The sequence below is a fragment of the Littorina saxatilis genome, unplaced genomic scaffold (assembly GCF_037325665.1).
Source record: "Littorina saxatilis isolate snail1 unplaced genomic scaffold, US_GU_Lsax_2.0 scaffold_311, whole genome shotgun sequence".
Classification (NCBI taxonomy): domain Eukaryota; kingdom Metazoa; phylum Mollusca; class Gastropoda; order Littorinimorpha; family Littorinidae; genus Littorina; species Littorina saxatilis.
The window spans coordinates 28267-44283 of record NW_027126238.1 but is presented as its reverse complement, the minus strand read 5'-3'; positions in this window follow the sequence as shown (position 1 = coordinate 44283).

Here is a 16017-nt window from a genome sequence, read left to right as displayed (position 1 = left end):
GTCAATTTAACGGTGTTAAATGAAGCGACCATCCACACAATTAGGTTGCCATCCAGAGTTTAGGTTGCCATCCACGTGTGGATGGTTGCCTTATGGTGATTTAGGCAACCAAACCTGTGGAAACATGGGTACACACACACACACACACACACACACACACACACACACACACACACACACACACACACATACACTTGTTATTCACTAGACTTAGTAAGTAACCCCCTTTTTCTAAGTCGAGCATTTTTGCAGGCAGTGACCCCCTTTGGGGACAAAATCTGTTATGAAAGCTACCATTAGAAGTTCTTTTGAGGCCTATTTAGAATAGCAAAGATACAATACTTCAAAAAGCAGCTTAGCATATGGAGGATTCCCAAATGATAACACTTTACCTATGTATGCCACTTAGTATTCTTGGTGACCGTTCTTTCTTTACTTTCTTTATTTGGTGTTTAACGTCGTTTTCAACCATTCAAGGTTATATCGCGACGGGTGTTCATGCCCAAGCACGCGGAGCTGGTTGCAAGCAGGACAACGTGTTACTGGACAATATCATAGACTTCAGAGTGCGAGGACCAGGGAAAATAACCTCATGTGAACCTGTCTGAGTGTGACCATTGTGACGCCCATTGCTTTAACTCTTAGTCGTACGACAATTCCAAGAATATATTATCTTGATACGCAAGCTCTAGGGTAGGTAATGATTGTAGATAAGCTTTGCCATGATAATTATGCTGTTGCAGTTTAAAAGTGTGTGTGTGTGTGTGTGTGTGTGTGTGTGTGTGTGTGTGTGTGTGTGTGTGTGTGTGTGTGTGTGTGTGTGTGTGTGTGTGTGTGTGTGTGTGTGTGGATTGCACAAGATCTCCTTCAGGGACAACTACACAAACAACAAATACACAACAAATACACAGTCATTTTATCTGTTTGCCTTCTTTTGAAAACTATACATGGAGTAGATATGATGCGTTAGTTTTAACTCTGTTTGTGTGTATGTGTGTGTGTGTGTGTGTGTGTGTGTGTGTGTGCGTGCGTGCGTGCGTGCGTCTGTGTGCGTGCGTGTGTGCGTCTGTGTGTGTGTGTGTGTGTGTGTGTGTGTGAGGAGGAGATATATGACATGGATGCGCTTGAACGTGTCATCACTGAAAACGAAATAAAAGAAGCTATTAGAGTATTAAAGAATGGTAAAGCTGCAGGACCCGATTATTTAATTGGGTAGTTCTTCAAGAATTCCGCCACAGCTGTTATGCCGTTTCTTACAAAATATTTCAATAAATTGTTTACCTCAGGACTTTACCCTGATGTATGGACGGAAGCCATAATTCATCCCCTTCACAAGAAAGGTGATAAGAATAATCCTGATAATTACAGAGGTATTTTATTATTATGTATATGCAGCAAATTGTATAGCGACATTTTGAACAACAGATTGACGAATTGGATCGAAAAACATGAAATATTAAACGAGAGTCAAGCTGGTTTTCGCAGAGGCTATAGTACAGTTGATCATATTTTTACACTTCAAGCTTTGGTACAGAAGCAGTTATTGACACACAAGAAGTTGTATGTTGCTTTTATTGACTTTCATAAAGCTTTTGATTCAGTTGTAAGAACTACGTTGTGGAAAACTTTGAAGAAAAATGGAGTTAAAGGTAAGATGTACCAGGCGCTCAGCTGTATGTATGACGTGGTAAAAGCGGAAGTGCGATCAGGAAGTGATTTTTCGGACTCCTTTATGTGCCCAAGGGGTCTAAAACAGGGAGAAATTTGTAGTCCAGTTTTGTTTTCTCTACTAATTAATGAGCTAGCTAATGAGATTGTCCAGAAGGGAAAACATGGTATCCAACTTATTCCATACTTTTTGGAAATACTCATTCTGATGTTTGCAGATGATATTATTCTTATTACAGATTCTGTATGTGGGCTCCAGAATCAGTTAAACATTCTGTGGGATTCGTCTAGACGTCTTGGACTTGAAGTTAATTTAGACAAATCTAATATTGTTGTTTTTTCGGAACGGTGGTCACTTGGCCTTGCGAGAAAGATGGGTGTATGTATGGTGGACATCCTATGAGCGTTTTGAACATGTATAAGTATTTAGGAGTATGGTTGTCTACACGCCTGTCGTTCTCTCACACTCTTAATAATTTTGCTACAAAATGGAAAAAGGGAGTCATTAGTATTTTAAAATGTTTATGGCAACTGGGTGACAGATCTCCATCTATTTTTTTCAAGCTTTTCGACGCACAGATTCAACCGATGCTGTCATATGGCGCCGAAGTTTGGGGGGTTGAAGCAGACCATACACCTATAGAGAGAGTTCATTTATTCGCACTTAAACGTTTTTTGAATACGAGTATGAGAACACCAAATGCTATGGTCTATGGAGAAACGGGAAGGTACCCCTTGTTTATAAACAGCTTTGTTAAATGCATTCGTTTTTGGCTACGTATATTGAGGATGCCACATCATCGCCTTCCGAGCAAGGCGTATAAAATGCTGAAATATCTCCATTAACAAAATAAGAAAACATGGGCCTCCTCGATCTGTTACACTCTGTACATGTACGGTTTTGATGAAGTATGGGAAAACCAAGGTGTTGGCGATGAGAGGGCGTTCCTAACAGCATTTAAAGAAACACTTATTTCATCCTATAAGCAAACCTGGCTTGAAAATGTACAAGGAAGTGAACGTTTCTCTCTGTACAGAACCTTCAAATCAACCCTAACATTATCCAACTATTTAAGTGATTTGAAACATATTAAAGCTAGAAATCTTCTGATTAGACTTAGATTGGGAGTATCTCCTCTGAAAGTGCATCGATTTCGCTTTAATTTAAATGCAACCTCCGCTGATTTATCTTGTCCATTGGCAGTGTGGAAGATGAAGTCCACTTTGTTTTAGTATGTCCTAAATATGCTGAGTTAAGAGAATATTATATTCCACGAAAATACACTAGAATCCCATCATTGTTTAAATTAACCATGCTGTTTTCAAACACTAGTAAGCCAATATTGCTACGTTTTTCTACATTTGTCATGAAGGCGCTTTCCATTCGTAATCCGTAATCCGTAAACGAAACAGGGCGATACTCCCTTACAAAGCATACACGCGCTCGTAAACATACACTCACAGACACACACCATTCATATGACCACACGCAAACACAAACTCCCATGTACGCGCAAGTGTGTGAAAAGCACACCGGAATTATTGGAATGGGATTATATATATAATGAGTAGGATGTTCTTGTTTTTGTTTACTATGTGCATTTGTATGCTGGTGCTTGAGATGTGCTCATCTCCATGAAAAGGGCCCAAGGCCTACTCATTAAAACATTCAGACTTCAGACTTCAGACTTCAGACTTCTCTCTCTCTCTCTCTCTCTCTCTCTCTCTCTCTCTCTCTCTCTGTCTTTCTCTCTTTTTCTCTCTCTCTCTCTCTCTCTCACTCTCTTACACAGGCCTTCCTTGACCCCTGTCCAGTATCATATTTGCATCCAGTGCGTGGTCAAAAGAATCGAAACTTACCATATTTTTACATTTGTAATGAAGGCGCTTTCCATTCGTAATCCGTAATCCGTAAACGAAACAGGGCAATACTCCCTTACAAAGCATACACGCGCTCGTAAACATAAACTCACAGACACACACCATTCATATGACCACACGCAAACACAAACACCCATGTATACGCGCAAGTGTGTGAAAAGCACACCGAAATTATTAGAATAGGATTATATATAATGAGTAGGATGTTGTTGTTTTTTTACATTTTGTCAAGTTTTGACTAAATGTTTTAACATAGAGGGGGAATCGAGACGAGGGTCGTGGTGTATGTGTGTGTGCCCAGCCAGCATGATTATGCGTGACGCATGCGTTATTTCTGCGTTTATCATGCGGGGATGCGTACGGCCTCGTGACACCTTCGCTTCGCGCACGTTACTTTTCGCCAACTTTTACGCAGATTGTCGCATTCGAAACGACTTCACCACGCAGTGGATAGCACGCATGGATTTGAAAAAGGTGATTGTTATTATTGTTTTTCCTAATTTTATACCGTGTGTTTATGCTTGTTCTTTATGAAATAATTTATTATATTTTATGTTTAAACAAAATATTTACTTTTACATTTTGGTTACAAATAGTTATTCTTCTTCAAAAACGTGTGTTTTTTTTAGAAAATAAATTGCATAAAAACTTTCAATCCGTTATTGTTCAGTTTATCTTTAGACAGTTTCAAATATTTTTATTTTATATAATGGTTTTCCCATTTAATTTTTATCTAATCATTTTGTTATTACTAACTTTTATTTGTGTAATTTTTATCCGGATTATTTTTATCTTAAATGAAATATAATGATTATTTTAATTTGTATTATCATTATAACTATTTAAGCGTGTATTATTATTATTGTAATGTGGATTTGGTATTGTTGTAGGAATCAGCTTTCCACAAAATAATGTCATGGAAAAATCTAAGCAAAGCATAATAAAATTATTATATGAACAGAAAAGATAACTGAAATCTATAATTTATGAACGCCCATAACAAACAGATAAAAACATTAAAAAAAATCAGATTAAACTAAGAAATGTAAACTATTGTAACTTTGAAACTAATCATCTACTCAAAATAAAGGCTGATACATAACATTTGTTCTCAGCATTTGTTCATTTTATTTTATTTTGCTGTGGAAGAAAATCTATGGATGAAACTTTAATTCCAGGGGAGACAGTTACCTTGACTGCAAAGAGCAATTTATTGAAGTTATTTCCCTTGTCTGTCACACATACTTCAATCTCGAACTTCCTGTTGGCTGAGAAGTCTGTCAATCCACATGTATCGGCGTTTTTTTGTTTTTTCTTCTTATTGACTTGTATTTTTGACTTGCTTATTGGATGCAAGTTAATCTTATCCTTCTCTCTGAAATGAAGATTGACTTCTTTCAAGAATAGGTAAGTTGATCAACTGAAGTAAAGATTTGGGAATTTGAATTTTTGATAGCTCGCTGCTTTCCGCCCGGCTTCGAGTTTGATGGCAGAGAGAGTTTCTCATGTTTGTTTTGTCTGAAAGATGAATGAATTAACTAACTTTTCCAAAAACATAAAGTTGATTGATGCAGTGGTTTGTTTTTAAGGAGTTGTGGAAGAGTGAAAATGCCATCCGAATCCCGATTCGCGGGTCGCATACGGCATCATTAAAAACTGAATTTTCGTTTATCATTTTATGTCTCATTGTCTGTTTTTTGGTGAACTTTGGTTGGTTCCTAATCTGGTCGAGTCATTGCGGCAGCAGTTGTCAGGAACTTTAGTGGCAATAGGCTCTTCATATATATCTGTTTTTTTATTTGTATCTTTTTATTTTTCCACAGATGTTCAACGTTCAGTTCCGAATACTGATATAGTGGAATATTCTCTGTGTCTGAGTCTCGGAAAAGAGAGAAATTACCCTTGTTCCCGAGGCATGCATAGACCAGAGAGGCAGTCAGTGTGTGCAGTGATAAAGTTGAAAAACAGATATTTTTTTGAAAGAGAAATAAAAAAAAAATACATCACACTCGCAGAGAAATTTACTAATTTAGCGAAATTGAGATGCTTATACTTAATAATTAATATTCCAGTTTTGATGTTTGCATGTTACTGTTAGGTTTGGGAATCAATGTGATCCTATTTAACTTCCAAGTATTTATTTTTCAGAAAGCTATGATGAGTATGACGGTGCTCACTGCTTGTTTGAACTGAAGGTGAAAGCTGAGATGGACAGTGACCTTAACACCGCCACCGATGCCAGTAACGCAGACTGTCATTCCGTCCCGGCGAGGTGAAAAATGAACAGGTATGGCTCGATAGCAATCAATCAATCAATATCAATATGAGGATTATATCACGCGTATTCCGTGGGTACAGTTCTAAGCGCAGGGATTTTTTTTGATGCAATTTATATCGCGCACATATTCAAGGCGCAGGAATTTATTTATGCCGTGTGAGATGGATTTTTTTTTTACACAATACATCACGCATTCACATCGGCCAGCAGATCGCAGCCATTTTGGCGCATATCCTACTTTTCACGGCCTATTATTCCAAGTCACACGGGTATTTTGGTGGACATTTTTATCTATGCCTATACAATTTTGCCAGGAAAGACCCTTTTGTCAATCGTGGGATCTTTAACGTGCACACCCCAATGTAGTGTACACGAAGGGACCTCGGTTTTTCGTCTCATCCGAAAGACTAGCACTTGAACCCACCACCTAGGTTAGGAAAGGGGGGAGAAAATTGCTAACGCCCTGACCCAGGGTCGAACTCGCAACCTCTCGCTTCCGAGCGCAAGTGCGTTACCACTCGGCCACTCATTCAGAGTCATTGATAGTGACAGCGTCTTTTTGTTCTGTGACTTTGGCTTATTTTGTGTTTTATTCTTTTAGTTATAACCAGATGTGTCAAACAAATTCATCTCTTTTACTGTTTTAGTGAAACAAATGTATTGTTTCCAGTAAAGGGAAACAAATAGGGTGGGGGCGGTAGGTCGATTTTATTTTTATATTAAAAAAAAATGATTTTAAGTTTTATTGATGTTTGTTTTTAATGAACACAGGCATCTCATTGATTAGAAAGTGTGAACTGTGTTCGTGGGATGCCAGAGAAGAGTAACTTGTCTTCCAAAGTCTGCAAAATTGAATTTCAAATGTAACCTTTTTGATGAATATTTTTGAATGAATACAAAAAGTTCTAGTGTTTCGAGGAAAGCATAAGGTAGTTTAACTTTAAACAAGGATTTTTAGTGTGTGTTTGTTCTTCTGTCTAAAAAAAAAAAGAAAGAAATCTGCTTGAAGTAAATACACACAAAAATGTTCACCTCCAACTGCTGAATCCCTACATCTTTTTACCCCATCAAATGCCACTCTGTATGCCCCTTTAACAATGATTGCAATATATATATATATATGCTGATGGTTTCTCTTCAGGCCGACAGATTGTCTAAAATATGTATTGCTTCATGTACATGACTTTTTGTTCTTCTTTTCTTCTATTCAGCGGACACAAGACTACGAGCAGAGCAGAGCGGCAAGATGAACATCAGTTCTTGCTGCTGGAGAAGGTTCTACAGGAGCAGATGGACCTGATGCGACTAATTTAGTAATTGGTCGCCAAAGAATCATGGTGGAGCCAGAGCCTTTGCTACTATTCGATGGAGCCATCTTTTTACTGTGGAAGATGTTGAAGGCACATGATGGATCTGTCGAAGGAGTGATCAGTGGTACAGGTAGGTGACTTTGAATGCTATTGTTAAAGCAGACCAGTCATGCCCGTGCTATTTTCCCCAGATAACTGTAGCAAGATCTTGTGAGTGTGACATGTTATTGTTAGACGCTCTTTAGGCTTTAAATGTTACCTTGAGTGTGTGCTTTTTGGAGGATGCCAGATGTCATCACGGTTCACGGGTGTATCTTAACTGTTCAGCAGTTCTCAGTCATGACCAGTTACTCATTATCCTGGGAATTCATGCAAGGTTTATGCGTATTGGTCACATTTGTGAATTTAACGAAGACATTTTGATGATAAAACTATGCTTATGGGGGACGCACAATGATGGGCCTCTTTTTCTCATGTGGGGTGCGGAAAATGCATGCACCACTTTGTTTTCTGTGATCATGATTGCATCTGTGAGAAATAATGCAAATATTGCTCTGATGCCAGAGCTGCCATCTGCTAGGTTTTCAGGGATGCTTGCTTTATTGTAACAGAAATTGCTACGCTGTTTCCTCAAGTTCAAAATTGCTAGTGCTACACTCAAGCAAATAATCACAAACATGCAACAGTGCCTTCTTGTGAGTTCTGATTCTCACTTCGTGTAGGCGTCGGATTATGGGTCAGAACAAAATTGTCCACACTGAATAGTATCACGGTTGACGCTCTCTTTTGGGCATAATTATGTTTATGCTTTCCAAATGAAGATTTGTGAGATAGCATTGAATGATTGATGCAGGTCACCTGAGGTGTGTGATCACATTTTATGACAATGCTACAGTCAATCACCATTTGCTCTTCTGAAAACTTTTTTTTTAAAGCAAGTGCGATTATTGATTTTTTTGTTCCAGGTGACAGTATGATGCTTCCAGATTGAATTGTTTGTATGTGAAGAAGAGCTGTCTGAATATTTGATTTTTGGAATTCAGTTGGCTTGTTTTGTTTGTTTCAGATCCATGAGCTCGGTGTGGTTGGTGGACATGAACTAAAGACAACTACTGATGCTGTTTATTAGTGAGTATTTCTACACAGATACCCTCCCAGATGAGAGGCTCATGGCGTTTACAATATGCCGTGTGAGATGGAATTTTTTACACAATATATCACGCATTCACATCGGCCAGTAAATCTCAAGCGTGTTAGGCGAGTATATACTTTTCACGGCCTATTATTCCAAGTCACACGGGTATTTGGTGGACATTTTTATATATGTCTATACAATTTTGCCAGGAAAGACCCTTTTGTCAATCGTGGGATCTTTAACGTGCACACCCCAATGTAGTGTACACGGGACCTCGGTTTTTCGTCTCATCCGAAAGACTAGCACTTGAACCCACCACCTAGATTAGAAAAGGGGGGGAGAAAATAGCGGCCCGACCCAGGGTCGAACACGCAACCTCTCGATTCCGAGCGCAAGTGCGTTACCTCTCGGCCACCCATGACGAAGGTGTTCCATAGGCTACAAGGTTGCTGACAGGGGGCTCTGGGGGAGGGCAGGGAAAGAGAGCATGGTGTACGCTGCGACCAAAAGCCATCAACAGTGAGTTGTTTTTCATAATTTGTAAAATCATCCTGGTCCTTTTGGGAAGAAGATAAAATCCATGTCTACAAAACAACAAGTTATTTCTGTCTAAATTTTTTTTCTTTGGAATCAATTTTAAATTTGCCATGTTTCACATGTGAATGATAGTTGTCAAAGCTTTTACACTTCACATTAAATTGCTAGAAGCCAAGTTCCTGAGCTCATTTGTCAGTGTCATGGATTTTCAACTACATACGAAATAAGGATGTTAGCAAACGGTATAAAGTCGTCACATATGCGTCTGCATGTCATAGTACATGTATTATGAATTTCCGAAGGCGCCCAAATAAAAAGTCATAGTAAGGCCAAAAAAAAATAGGTGTGGTTACGGTAACATAGCCAAAAAAAATAAGGTAGGAAGGTATGCAATCACTTTTTTTTTTTTTTTTTTTTTTTTTTCTTGACAGGGAAATAAGTGTGCGACTCGGGCGCTTTCGCTTTCATTGCGTTTTCTGCACTCGTTGACAAATGTAATAAAAAGTTATAGGGTCGGCCCCCAAAAATAGGGTTACCGTAACCACACCTATTTTTGGCTCACGTAAGTGTAGCCTATGCGATCATAACTTTTGTCTGTCTGTGCGTTTGTGCGTGTGTGTGTGTTTGTGCGTGCGTGTGTGTGTATGTCTGTGGTAGAAACTCTAACATTTGAAGACGTCACATTACATTGACGTCACATTATGACGTAAGAGGGTTAGACGTCACGCGAAGGAAGTACTGAAAGTCTCGGTCATTATTATTTTGAGCGCGCCGAGACTAGTTGGCAGTCGTGTCCTGTAAGTAGGCTACATGCAGACAGACAGATCTAGATCTAGTGTCTCGCTTTCTTGCACAGTTTCACCTATGCTCTTTCTGTGTGTGTGTGTGTGTGTGTGTGTGTGTGAGTGTGTATGTGTGTGTGTGTGTGTGTGTGTGTGTGTGTGTGTGTGTGTACCCATGTTTCCACAGGTTTGGTTGCCTAAATCACCATAAGGCAACCATCCACACGTGGATGGCAACCTAAACTCTGGATGGCAACCTAATTGTGTGGATGGTCGCTTCATTTAACACCGTTAAATTGACTTTTTTGACGGAAAGAATGTCATAACAATGTTCAAAATGACATTCTTTCCGTCCACACGTGTGGATGGTTGCCTTATGGTTAAATTGACACCGTTAAATTGACTTTTTTGACGGAAAGAATGTCATAACAATGTTCAAAATGACATTCTTTCCGTCCTCTATAGGCGACGAAATAGGTCAAATTTTGTGCATTTTTTAGTACAAAATTCTTCGATGCCGGAGCGAGTACTGCACCCAGTGCTGTTGTAGTGCAAGTGCACTAGAAAGGCACTACACCCAGTGCCGCCTCTTAGGTAACCATCCACACTTTAGGTGTGTGTGTTTGTGTTACTGTTTGTCGATTTCTTACGTGAGCCTTGAAGGTTTCGCCTCTTGTTTTTTTAGGCCTAAAGGTAACTTTAAAACAAATATTAGGGTAGGTATTTTTTCACTTCTCTTCTACACGGATTACAATGTGTTGTAATTTCCTCACTCAAGTATAGTTGGTGTGTTGTAAAAAGCGTATGGTGTGTATGCAAGTTTGTGTGTCTGTATGATTTTTAGCAAGTTTACAGGCATCAGGAAATAAACTTTAGACTTTTCTCAAATCAGTGATAGTTGTTTGATGATCTAAGTTCATGTTATTTTTGTTTTGTTTTGTCATGCAGAGGCTGTTCCGTGAAGCTGTACGGGTGCCACATGTCAAGACCTTGAAGACGGCTGTTCAAGACTGATTTTTGGAAGCCTGTGATAAAAGAAAGAGACAAGAGGCCATGGAAGAGCCTTCATGATTTGGTTTACAGTCATTGAACTGTGTAATCTCTGTAGGCTTATTTACAATGCTTGTTGCAATAATTTGATGAATGCAAGATTTGACTCGCCTGAGAAATTGCTAGTGAGTAATTGTATTTCACAGTTCAGGTCTGTGTGGCTGATGGGTAATGTACAGAAGAGTCTGGGGTTTTGTTGGACATTATTTAAGCTAAGCTTTAAACTTCACACTCTTCTACAAATGATCTTCAGACATGATATACCCTTTTAGGTTGTGTCAGAACGACATAAGACTAAACTGGAAGTGCACAACTACCATTACTATCAGTGGAGACGCATGGATGCATTTGAACTTTTCTTGTGGGTATCTCGTACTAAAAATATAGAATACATGATTCTGGGAAAGCTGTTCAAGGGCACTTACACACTATATTCCATTTTTAATACACGACTCAAACCTTCAGGATAAATTAAAATGAATAAAATACAAGTATAAAGAGTTCAAAAAAGAAGAAAACAAAAAGTGAACAAATAGAGAGAAAAGGTTTTAACAATTTCTTGCAATTTATGGGAATCGAACCCAAGACCGCCAGGACAGGGGGCTAGCGTACTAAGCACACAATTCTCACGCATGAACATATAGACAGTTGAACTGCAAACATACATTACACATGGGTTCTCGAGCCTGTATCGACTCGTCGGTTACAGATTTTCTCAGTTTGTATTTGTGTTTTGTACATTTTCTTAATCTCACAATTATTTGTGGTTGCGGCGATACCCATAGGGCATTTGACAAAGGCTGATGTTACTAAAAAATAGAATTGGTAATTCTGGGAAATAGTCCGCTGGAAGTACTCAATAATCATGCAACCTTTAGATTGTATTGATTCATTAGATCATCCAAAACGTTTGGAATGAAGAAAATACAAGAATTACACATTACGAATTTGTTTGTTTAAAGTAATGGAAAAAAATGCAGCGGAAGAGGGTCAAACCCGTGAACAACTATGTACGAAAAAGCGATCAGGCGCTTTACCAACCGAGCTAATTTATCTCACGGTTGATTAACTACACTTTAACATGGAATGTATGTATGTATGTAGGTATGTATGTAGGTATGTATGCATGTGTGTTGGTGTGCCGGTGTGTCAGGTGTGCAAGAAAAAAGGGTATTTTTTTATCATGGGTTTTATGAATTTTCTTCTCTTATTCTTTTATAATTATTAATTAATGACCTATATGTGCTGATGACCAATTTAATTTCCTTTGTTGGATCAATAAAATGTTATGAGTTATGAGTTATGAGTTATTTTAACTTCAAATATTACACTACAGTTCTTGAGCGTGGGTATCAGTATTGACTCGACTCAAGTGTCCAAGTCTCTCCGTTCACATTAGTGTACTGTACATTTTCTTTATCTCACTGTTTGAAAATTGTAATTAAAATTATTTTTGTATAAAACGATTCAACTTTACGTTCATCTTATTCTTCATTATTTTCTGATTCCAAAAACATATAAATATGTTATATTCGGATTATAAACAAGCTCTCAAAATTAAAAATATAAAAATTATGATCAAAATTAAATTGTCCAAATCAATTTAAAAACACTTTCATCTTATTCCTTGTCGGTTCCTGATTCCAAAAACATTAACAGCTATTGTGTTTTCAGCGTAGCAATAGGGCCCGATATTTAGACGAGACAAGTATAATGCCGACGAGTCGAAGACGAGTCGCATTATACTTGTTCGAGTCTAAATATCGGAACCTATTGCTACGATGAAAACACAATAGCGTTTATATAGCTATTCTGACATTAAATTCTGTGTTAAAATCATGTTTTTGTCAGCAACAAGTACCAGAATGGTCCATGTCGTTGATTGCAGACGACGGTTCCCTTTCCGCATGAAGCCACGGAAATAACCGAACATTGAAAAACCCACGGACATGTATTACGGAGAAAACTCGAGATAACCGGATGTTTAGCATTACGTCAATATGCTAGGAATCATATGACGTCATGGCGTATCATGCTTGCCTACGTATATTGTATGTTCGAAAGTCTGACTTCTGTTGGGAATTCGCGTGGTGAAGACTGCGGTAAATCTGTAGATGATAAGAGAACAAGGATTGCGTCAGAAGAAAATAAACGACTGAATGTTTCAGACCGGCAAATTCATTTCAACATTGCACTATACAATAGACGTTCCATGTGACAGGAGAGTTTGCTGATTTTGTGTTAAACATTGGAGAGATGATCAGATCGTCTGCTAGAATCAAAGATAGGTCGCTTCAGATTGCAGCTTCTGGAAATGCGCAAGGTTTGTTGCCTGTTAAAGAACTGGATTTTACACGTAATGAATGTCATGTACAGTAAGCAACAACAAAAACACACACAAAACAAATCATGAAATGGCATCGTCTGTCGACTAGTCACAGAAACAAACCTGGCGAGGTATGCGTGTACTTTATACACGTGGAAGAAACCGGAACCATGCGTCTTTGTTTACGACAATATGCTTTTGGATATTGAGTAAAATGGCCGACTTCCGCAGCATTATGCTTTGATGATCGGAAGAGACCATCCAATCACAGCCCCCGAATTCCCCCACGTGTTCATCAGAATAGCTATATATAGATATGATATGTTTGGATTAAAAACACGCTCAGAAAGTTAAAACGAAGAGTTCCACAGCTTGACTAAATGTAGTAATTTCGCCTTACGCGACTTGTTGTTTACTATGTGCATTTGTATGCTGGTGCTTGAGATGTGCTCATCTCCATGAAAAGGGCCCAAGGCCTACTCATTAAAACATTCAGACTCAGATTCAGACTCAGACTCTCTCTCTCTCTCTCTCTCTCTCTCTCTCTCTCTCTCTCGCTCTCTCTCTCTCTCTCTCTCTTTCTCCCTCGCTCTCTCGCTCTCTCGCTCTCTCTCTCTCGCTCTCTCTCTCTCGCTCTCTCTCTCTCTCGCTCTCTCTCTCTCTCTCGCTCTCTCTCTCTCGCTCTCTCTCTCTCTCGCTCTCTCTCTCTCGCTCTCATTCACTCTCTTTCGATAACACATGCAAATACACAGATTAATTCGCACGCACATAAATTACTACTAATAACATGTACTTACAAAATATGATGTAAAAAGAGGGTCCTCGGGTAAGAAAATACCTCGGATGTAAGAAAGCTTAGTGTGAACTCTCTTAAAAGCGGGTTCCTCTGTGTCTTTGCACACCCACCCACACACACCATCACACACACACACACACACATACACTCACACACGCACACAAACACACAAACACACACACACACACATACACTCACTAACACACACACATGCGTGCGTGCACAGAAACACACACACTCACTAACACGTCCACACTAACACACATTCACACGCGGCAAGCACGCACACACAGACAAGCACGCACATATATACACACACGCACAAACACACTCTCTCACTCACAAACACTTTCTTTTCTTTCTTTATTTGGTGTTTAACGTCGTTTTCAACCACGAAGGTTATATCGCGACGGGGAAAGGGGGATATGGGATAGAGCCACTTGTCAATTGTTTCTTGTTCACAAAAGCACTAATCAAAAATTTGCTCCAGGGGCTTGCAACGTAGTACAGTGGAACCCCTCACAACGACCCCCCTCTCTAAGGACTACCCCGCCACAACGACCCCCCTCTCTAAGGACTACCCCGCCACAACGACCCTTTTTTTTTTAACCGATGTGTTTCCTTATATGGTTGTCACCAGTGTAGCGACCACCCCGCTCTAACGTCTAAGGACCGACCTAACAGCTTGTGTAACGACTTTGTCAGACAAAGCCAAGACTCAGTCAGCGTAACGCATCACTGACAAACCGGTTATAACCAGTTATAACCGTCTTGCGTAAGCAAAGGCACTAATTAACCGCTGAGAGGTGTGATGGTTGGGTGGGCTGAGTAAACATCACAAACCAATCATCGAGAAAACAAACTCACGTGACCAACACACACCGTTCAATTCAGTCAGAATAGACAGTCTTTGGACAGAAGAGCAGTGGAGATCGACATGGCGTCTACAAAGAAAATAAAATATTTAACTCTCGAAAATCGAGTGAATGTTGTGAAAGACACAAAAAGGGAGAAACTGCCATCGCGATTGCAAAAAGTCTTGATGTTGGAAAATCGCAAATTCAAAGAATTATCCAACTCCAAGAAAACATTCTGAAAAAGGTGGGGAAGTGGTGACAAGGCAGTGAACGCACTCACCATGCACTGAAATCATACGAAAGCAGCCACACAAACACAGCACAGAGGCAGAGGCAAGTGTGCAGATGCTTTGTGAGAATAAGCGTTGAAAACCAGTTTGAATAAAAAACCAGCAGATAGAGCCGCATGTCATAATCATTCTTCTTGTCTGGCTTTATTGACTGCATGCCGATCTTGTGGCAGTGACTTTTCACTCTTCAGTCGGACTGTACACAAACCGCTCTCACTCTCCCTCACTGACTACCCTAAGCCCTGACAACTGATCCTTGGAAATTGTTTGGAAGAGTACACCTCTCTAATGCTCTTCCTGCTGACTTCAGTGACACCGGACACCCCACTGAGTTTAGCCAGCTACCCCCCCCCCTTCTCTCTCTCTCTCTCTCTCTCCCCCCAGCCATGTACTGTTTGGTGCTGTGGCCAGAGAGGTGTCACCGGCTAATTGAGGCCAGCTGCACTGTTCACTCAGAGCAAAACTAGTTGACTGTGTCTAACTTTTGACAAAGCAACACAACTGAAGGGTTCACAGATTAGGTAACCGACTCACTGGTCAAGAGTATCTTGTCAATGAAAGAGGTTACACACAGATACGCGATGCTGAGAACGGTGGCCGATTTTTCACTCTCTTTCTCGGAGGGCCTTCATCATTGCAGGGACTGCTGTAAAGAAATGCTTGCTCAGAAACTAACTCTTTTTGCATTGAAACATGCACCAGAACTGGTGGACACCATCGACAATGTCAAACATGAAATCGAAGCAGTTTGCTTGAGGAAACGGTCGTCAGCAACTCAAACTTCTCTGTTTTCTTTTTTTAAGAAAATCTGAGGTGACTTTCTTTGTGGCCCCGCCCCCTCCCTCTGTTAGGACCCCCCTCCATAAGGACCGATTTTTGTCAACATTTTCAAGGTCGCTAGAGAGGGGTTCCACTGTACAATATATTACCTTACTGGGAGAATGCAAGTTTCCAGTGCAAAGGACTTAACAATTCTTACATACTGCTTGACTTAAACTCTTTACAAAAATTGACTATATTCTATACAAGAAACACTTAACAAGGGTAAAAGGAGAAACAGAATCCGTTAGTCGCCTCTTACGACATGCTGGGGAGCATCGGGTAGAT